Source organism: Dasypus novemcinctus, chromosome 16, assembly GCF_030445035.2.
Source record: "Dasypus novemcinctus isolate mDasNov1 chromosome 16, mDasNov1.1.hap2, whole genome shotgun sequence".
NCBI classification, from domain to species: domain Eukaryota; kingdom Metazoa; phylum Chordata; class Mammalia; order Cingulata; family Dasypodidae; genus Dasypus; species Dasypus novemcinctus.
Window position 1 is genome coordinate 3,219,825 of NC_080688.1, and position 8,972 is coordinate 3,228,796.

The window sequence follows — 8,972 nt, forward strand, 5'->3', positions numbered from 1 at the left end:
CTGGAAATCGGGGGGTGGAGGAAGGATGTGAGTTAATGTCTGTAGGGGTGGAATCTGTGATGAGCTGGGGGTAAGTATGAGCACAAAGAAGGGACAAAATGGGGGCAAGGGGTTACCTTCGGGTGGGGTTTTCTGGGCTTGAGGGGGGCTGGGGATGGGAAGAGGGGTAATATGGTCCAAGAAATAGGTGGGAGGGAGGGGCAACATACAAACATGGGAGAGTGCCAGAAGTTCGTTGAGAACTAAATGTTGAGTAAAACGTATCAAAGTATAAATAGGAGGGTCACCTGGTTAGGACGCTCAGGGGGTATGGTCTGATGCGGGACGGACTCCGGAGGGAATAGCTGAAGGCTCATTTTTCCAAGGTGGGTTCTACCATTGGGTGGGGTGGACCCATATCCTGGGGAAGACTAATGCCGTCGAATAGAGAGAACTGTATCTCTCGTGAGAAAGGACGGCTCCCAGGGCATTAGATTGGCAGGCGTTGTGGGCCCTAAGGGGAGGGGAAAATGGACGTGCAATGGATAGAACAAAGGTAAATAAGGGGGCAAAAGAGGAGTTATGTGAGAGTACATGAGGATGAATATAAAACAGCTAATATTACACCAAAAACATATAGGGGACGACAGACTAATAATGAAAACCATAAGACAAAACATAGGATAACTAAAAAATTTAGAAAACTGTACAACCTAAAGTATGGACCACATAGTAAGCACAAATGTTACCTTGTTTGAAAACTATAGTTTCGGAATCTGTACATCAGTTTCAGGAAATATGATATGAATAAGTTAAAAGATTATTGCTGTGGAAGGGAAAAGGTTTTATGGTGGATCTGGGGAAATACTGTATATTGTATATATGAATTTTGGTGATCTAAGACTCTTCTGAAGCTGACATTATGTTGGGATTCACTTTACGGGAAGTTTTGGATCACAGAGTGGTTCAACAATGGCAGCGGAGGAATACTGATATGGGATGTTATTGACAGGATATATATGGTTGACAGGGAGTTATACAGGGCATATGCCCAGGGTATATGGTAATGTCTATATATACTCATAGTGGAAACAATTAAAAACAACAGCTGGGGGGGTACTGGGCTCCTGGCCGGGGGGTCACTGTTGTGGGCCCTGGGAGAGCAGCGGCAATCCTCCAGGTGCAACGGCAAGAACCAGGAAGGAAGGAGGGCCCAACAGTGGGCTCTTGATACTAATGGCTACACTTTTGAGCCTATGCACCTGCATAAGAACAAGGCCTAGAGTAGCATTGTGCCTGGGGGTTTCCTCCTGACAGCCTTCATGTTACTCAAATGTGGCCACTCTCACAGCCAAACTCAGCGTGTAGATGTGATGCATTCCCCCCAGCATGGGACACGACACCCGGGGATGAGCCTCCCTGGCACCGAGGGATCACTACCACATACCAGCTGAAGAAGCAACTAGAAAATGACCTTGAATTAAAGATTCAATGCGGAACAGCAGAATATACCTGTCTACATATAATAACATGACTTCGGGAAGCGGTTTGACCTAATGTAAGGGGGAAATGGAAAGGAGAAATGAGATTATAAGGCTGTGAGTCTCTAAAAAAGAGTCTGGAGGTTGTCAGAAGGAATACCCCTATGTACAACTGAACAGAGTCTAAGAGACAGATAAGGTAGATACAACCCCAGGTATTGGTTCTTTTGAGGGATAAAGAGACCCACGGGTTCTATGGTCATGGCAGATGGGGTTCACTGCCATGACAGATGGCCCTTCTTTGGAGCTGGTGTTTCTGCGTGATGGAAATGGACTCAGAGAGGATCTCTTTTCACAAGACTTGCGTGCTACTTTATTGGAATTGTAGTTGGTGCTGAGTTTAAGATATATGTAGGGGATTTGAATCTCTGGACTGATAATATGACACCCAGGCCCAGAGCCTCAACAGACTTCAGCTCCTACACTTTGACTTATTGGACTTACTCCACTCAGCTAACATGGAGTTGAAGAAGGTCAACCACCACAACATGGAGCCTAGAGTGTCTACAACTAGAAGCAGGAAGAGTGCATCCAGTACCCATGTGGAATCTAAGCCCTCACTTGACATAGGTGTGCAATGGACACAACCAATCCAATGTCCACAGAGGAAATGTGAAATGGGTGTGGGAACGGTAGCCATGGGGGCTGCTGGGTGTGGGGAGATGAGATGTGGAGGCGTTTTCGGGACGTGGAGTTGTCCTGGATAGTGCTTCACAGACAATTACGGGACACTGTAGATCCCCCCAGGGCCCACTGGATGGAACGTGAGAGAGTCTGGGCTATGATGTGGACCATTGACTATGGGGTGCAGTGATGCTCAGAGATGAACTTACCAGGTGCAATGGATGTATCACGATGATGGGAGAGAGTGTTGCTGTGGGGGGAGTGGGGGGCGGGGGCGGTGGGGTTGAATGGGACCTCATATATTTTTTTTAAAGTAATTAAAAAATAATAATAATAAATAAATATTAAAAAAAAAACAAAATGTTACACTAAAAATATAGGAGATTCACATATGCAACACACCCCATATCCCCATTTTGCCAACATCAACAATTTCTTTCATTAGTGTTGTACTTTCTGTGCATTTGATGAATACATTTTGGAGAACAGCTACAGAGCATGGATTAGAGTTTTCTTTGTAGTTTCCACTCTCTTCCAGTGCAATCAGTGGGTTATGGCAGGATATAAAATGCCCTGCATCAGTCCCTGCAATATCATTCAGGACAAATCCAAGTCCCCAAATGCCCCCATATATACCCTATTTTCCCACTCCCTTCCTTCAGCAACTCCAGTGGCCACAGTCTCTATATCAATGATATAATTTCTTCATTGCTAGAGTCACAATAATTCTATGGGAGTATACAAGTAAATCCACTCCCACTCTAGTCCAATCCTGAGGACTCTGGGGTGGTGATGACCACTCCACCTCTTAATGGAGAGGGGATTTTGATCCCACATGGCTTATAGATGGGACTCTCCAGCTTGCAGTTGTAGATTCTCTTGGTTCCTTGGTGTGGTGGTTGTCCATCTTCACCTCCTTGCTAGCTGACCCACATAAGTCCAATGAGCAGGAGAGTAGGTGTCACATCTCCAGTAGGATCAGGCCCCAGCCAGCAAATGGACAGCCCAGATATTCTCATCTCTTGGGCATACACCAACCCCAGCATCACTCAAAGATTCAATAAAAGGGACAGGAGAGGCATGTGTACAAAATTCACTTCTGAGTCCAACTCCATCACACCCAAGAGCACAAATTCCAAAGTAGGGCTTATGGGCAAGGCACCAAACTACAGAGCCATCTGCCATGATGGAAGGACCTAGGTGTTTCTAAAAGGCCTCAGGAGCACCACTACCTGGAGTAGTATCTACTTTAGCTAACTATGAGATCCTGCTGAGATGTGCATAAGCACAATCTCTCTGATGACCTTCTGCCTCATTTTAAAGTCTCCGCTGTAAAAATTCATTTGTATTTACCATTTCCAATCTTTTATTCAAGGTCTTTTTCCAGTTGCATCACCAGCTATTGCTTTGTAGTAATCCCTTTGTGCCAGGGAGTCTCATATCCAGGAGTAATATGCCATGCTGGGGGGAAGGTAATGCATTTATATGCTGATTTTGGTTTAGAAAAATGGCCACATCTGAGCAACATGAAAGATCTCAAAAGGTAATTCTTAGGCACCCTGCAACTCTAGGCCTAATTGAAATTTCAAGTGAGAAGGCTTATAAGCATTGTCATCAGTATCAAGGGCCCATGATTGGACCATCCTTCTTCACAGGTCGTTGCCCCTGCACTTGGAGAATTGTTGCTGTTCCATTGAGGAATGAGACAGTGCTCTCAGAATGGGAATACAACATTCCCTAACTTGTCACATGAATCTCTATCCACTGTGGCAATACTCACAATATCTGAACACATCTATATACCCTATATGCATGCCCAGACAAACTCCCTGCCATTCATCCCCCTTCAATGGCACCCCACACCAAATGCTCATCCCCTTCCAAAGTTGAACCACTCTGGGATCTAAAACTTATTAAAAAATGAAGCCTAATATAATGCCAAATTCAATTAATAGGAAAATGAGATTGTAATGATAGGCTTAAAAATAAAAAAATAAAATACATATTAATTTAGAAAAACTAAAATAAAGTAAAAAATATGGGGTATTAAAACAACGAAAAATATTATTTAAAAAAATCTTCAAAGTTCTGCCTTTCATCACTCTAATAAGTGTTGTCTTGTATGTATAGTGGAAATTTCTTCCACTTCTTCCTCAGTATCTTAAATTTTTTCTGTTTTCATTATGTCTTCAAAGTTTTAAATCATTGTAAAGTTCCATACAGAATATAGAGGATTCCCACACACCCAACATCCTCCCCTTATCCCCTTCCCTATTAATGATTTTTTTTACATGTGGATACCACAGTTGTTATAACTGTTGTACAAGCATTGAAAATTGCTTCTAACCATAGTCAGTAGTTTACATTACGGTTTACATTCTAGACCATACACACTTATAAATTTTTGATAAAATTAAACATGGCCTGTATCCATCTGATCATGCAGAATACTTCCATTGTCCTGTAATTATGCACTCTTCCAAATCTATTCTATTCCTTCCTCTTCCTCCCTTCAGGGTCCACAGTGACAAAGCTTCACTGTTTGAAGGACAAGATTAATAAGTGCTTGTAAAAATGCTGAAGGTTTGACACACTAGTCTGTCCTTCCCTATTAGGAGCCACCCATGTTCTGAGAGACACCCTCCTTTTGAGAATATCAGACCTCCCCAGGATAGGAGAACAACTTCCCACTGATTGTATTGATCTCCACCCACTGATACAGCATACTATGGAAAGAGAAGTACTCACATACTTCCTGGAATCCTGCCAAAGGATTGTGCTAAATGCCCCCCTTCAACACCCTAAACCAGTATCCCTTTTTCATTATACTATCAAAAGAGTTTTCTCAACATTATAGTTTCAACCATGTGCCCACCAATTCCCCGTGTTCACCTGTTCCATTCCCCAACCATCCCCCCAGTTCCATCGACTATCCACACAACCCTATCCTCTGTTTCTTCTTTTTTTTAAAATTATGGTGGAGGTCATTGTTTTAGGTATACTGTATTCCCCAGCAAAATTAATAATGTAAATAACACTTTCATATTTACCTATTATTTATTTGTTGTTGTTCAATGGTGGTGCAAAATAATTTTCTTTTCTGTTCAGCACTATCACTGCTTATTTTGTTAGGACCCATGATGAGAAAAAAATGCAAAAATATTACAAAATGACTACAGAAGGTAAGAAAAGATCATGATGGTAAGTTCACATAGCAAGGGCTACCATGTGACTATTGCATGATACTTTGTTTTGACTGGAAATACAGTCACAAGGCAACTGACCTGAAGTTCTATCATGCATGTTTAGTATCAAAGATGAGCACTTGGACAAAATTTTGGTGTCAAAATGTGTCAAATACCAAATCCAACAAGTTTCAAAACAGTTGAGTACTAATACATAACTGTAATATGTGGAAATATTATTTGTGTGTACATAAGTTACAACAGCTTCTCTGGAAATCTTTTGATATTGTATCAGCAAACTAAGACTAGTTTATGTTATAGTAAGAAAAAATTAAGTTTCTGCTGAGAGCAAAAAAGATTCTTATGTCACATGCCCATTTTGTGTTGCCTATGATTTTGATTCACAATCTATGGGCACATTTTTTGCCCATGTAATATCCAGGATATTAAGAATCCTGCACATGGTATTTTATTCATTCTCATGGTGGAAAGAAAAGATTTTGTAAAGTTCTCATATATTGATTGTTAAACCCTCAACCCTAGGCAGAAACATAGTAGATTATAGTATCTGCTGGTATTTACATTAAGACTATTTTATATGTACTTAATGAATTCTAAATCTGTTTTAGAATATATTAGTTTTTAACAAATACAGTGAACTACATATAGTTAGATTGTCCTGATGCTATTGATTAAGTTTAGAGTGGTAAAGATTTCTTCAGTAAAGTAACCTAATATCCATTAATAATCATTCATTTCCTTGAAGATACTGTTAAATACTTGAATTACAATTGGACATGAATCCTGAATTTTATTGATTCTAGTTATATCAATATTTGGTACTCAAAATTGCAAAATTCCACTGGATAAAACAATTGTATAAAATGCCTGTTACTTAGTTTCACCTCTTTAGTTGAAAACCATAAGTCAAACTTATTCCTCCCATAATCATAATTCTATTCATTGATACTATGCAATATTTAATTAAAATATTAATATCCTTAAAAGAATCATTTCCATACAGTGATGTTTATATCTCTTTCTACTTATAAATATAATATCCAATTTTGAAAAATTTATACCCAAAATTAAACCATTTCCATGTGCTTTCCTTGAAGGATACCAAGTACAAAATAAATTATATATTTTTCCAATATTAATTATCATTTCCCCAATGTAATTGATATTAAATTCATTTGCATATAAAGTACAAAACAACAGAAAAGCTCATTTAGGGACACAATATACTATATTGTATTGTAGTATATGTACTTTCAGTTAATGGTGATAGGGCAATTGGATATTTATCAACAATAAAATGAAATTTGACTACTGCCTTTCACCCTGCATGAATGACAGAATGTAAGAACAACACACAAAACTCAAAAATATAGTGGCTTAGATACTAACATTGGATGTTTTCAGAACACCAGCCTAGGTAAATATCTCTTATATAAGAAGTAAATAAAAAACTACAATGGAAAAGATTGATGTTTGGATTGAGAATATTCCCAAAGGTATTAGAAACTTCAAAATTTCATGTAACAAACAGAAATATACATGTCTCAAAAATGTGTACAGGAATATCACAAGATAATTCCAGATTTACATTTTTTATCTTTAATATATATTTTTAGTTTTAAGGAAATTACATCACATAGATGTTACATAAAAAGTATAGGGGATTCCCATATGCCTCTCCCCCTCCCCCTACACTTTCCAACATTAACATCTTTCATTAGTGTGGTACATTTGTTAAAATAGATGAACACATACTGAAGGATATAGCAGCCAAGGATTATATTTTACATTATAGTTTTCACTTTACCCTATACAATTTTATAGGTTTTGATAAAATGCATAATGGATTGCATTCAACATTGCAATGTCATGCAAGACAATTCCAATGTCCTGAAAATGCCCCCTTCTTGTACCTATTCCTCCCTCTCTTTCCCCTCATGACCTCTGGCAGCCACTGCCTTTATATCAGTGATACAAGTTCTTCCATTCCTAGAATAATCCTAAGTCTACTCTAGTTCATAATTGCTTTCCACCATTATATTTGTTCATTTCTCATTCTGGAGGATTTTGGGATTGTGATGCTTACCCTGTCTTCAGTTGAGACAGGTCTTAGATCCCATGGTGCAGTTGGATTGAACTGTATTGCTTGCAGTTGCCAAGAGTCTGCTTCCTGGGATGGGCCTTGTCCAACATCATGATTCTGTTAGTTGTCCTGTTTGAGTGCAATGAACTTATGAGTAAATTTTGCAAACCTGTTGTGATTCAAGGCTGAACTAGCATATGAAGAGACTGAAGATTTAAGTCTCTGGAGCATTTATTTAACAAGTATAGTGCTAAATTTAGATTCAAAAGAAAGAGGCAGAAAAGCCATGTGTAGTAAAAGAATAAATAAGTCTAACTCTGTTACAATTGGGAGCATATATTCCAAACTAAGGCCCACTGACAGGGTTCTAAATTCCTGAGTTCATCTGCCCTACCAATAGTGTCTAAATATCTCCAGAGTCATCAGGAGCTCAGCTGTTTGAAGTAACATTTACTGTGGCATTCAATGAGACCCTGGTGAGACACACATAAGCATAATCTCTGGAATAAACTCCCAACATAATTTGAAGTCACTTAGTCATAAAAAATCTTTTGTATTTAATATTTCCATCTTTTGGTCAAGGTCTTTTAACAGATTTATTGCTAAACAGCACTTGGTGCTAATTCTTTGATGTCAGGGAGGCTTATGACTGAGATACATGTTCCATGTTGCAGAGAATGTAGTGTGTTTATATGCTGAGATTGGCCTAAAAAGAAGCCACATATGAGCAACAAGTAGGCATTCAGAAGGTAATGCTTAGGTAATATATAATCCTAGGCTAAGATTCAATTTCACAAGAAAAGATTCATAAGTAAAACCATCAATATCAAGGTGTAAAGGTCTATCCTCTTTCACAAGGATGTGCGTGTGTACTCAAGGGATTTTTGCTGCTCTATTAGAGAATGTAGTAGAACTTCTCTGGTTGAGATTTCAATATTCGTTTTGTTATTTTGTTGTACTCCACCCACCAAGGCAACATCCTCTGACCACTTGAACATATTTATATGCCAAAGAGGCATGCCCCAGGTGGTGCAACTCTCCCCATACATCCCTACATCACTAAAATCCAGTACCACTGATCCTCCCATGTCATAGGATTGACTCTTTTGCATCCAAAAGCTCAACCAAATGAATTCAAAAAATAAACAAACAAAAATAATAGAAGATAATAATTAAAATAAAATGAAAGAAGCAAAAAAATAAAAAATAAAATAAAATAATTTTTTCCATTGTGTCTGTCATCACTGTAAGAGCTGTTATCTTATAAACAGTGATAATTTCTTCTGTATTTTCCACCAGTGTCTTATTTTTTTCACTTTATCATCAATGAAGATTTAGGTTACAGAAATATCATATAGAAAAATTAGGGGTTCCCATTTACCCAAGCCTCTCCCAATCTCACATTCTCCACTCTTAATAACATTTTACATTTGTATGGTACATTTGTTATAATTGATGTACAAATATAAAAGCATTGTTACCAACTATAGTTCATGGTTTAGATTATGGTTCAGATTTTGCCCATATCATTTTATAGGA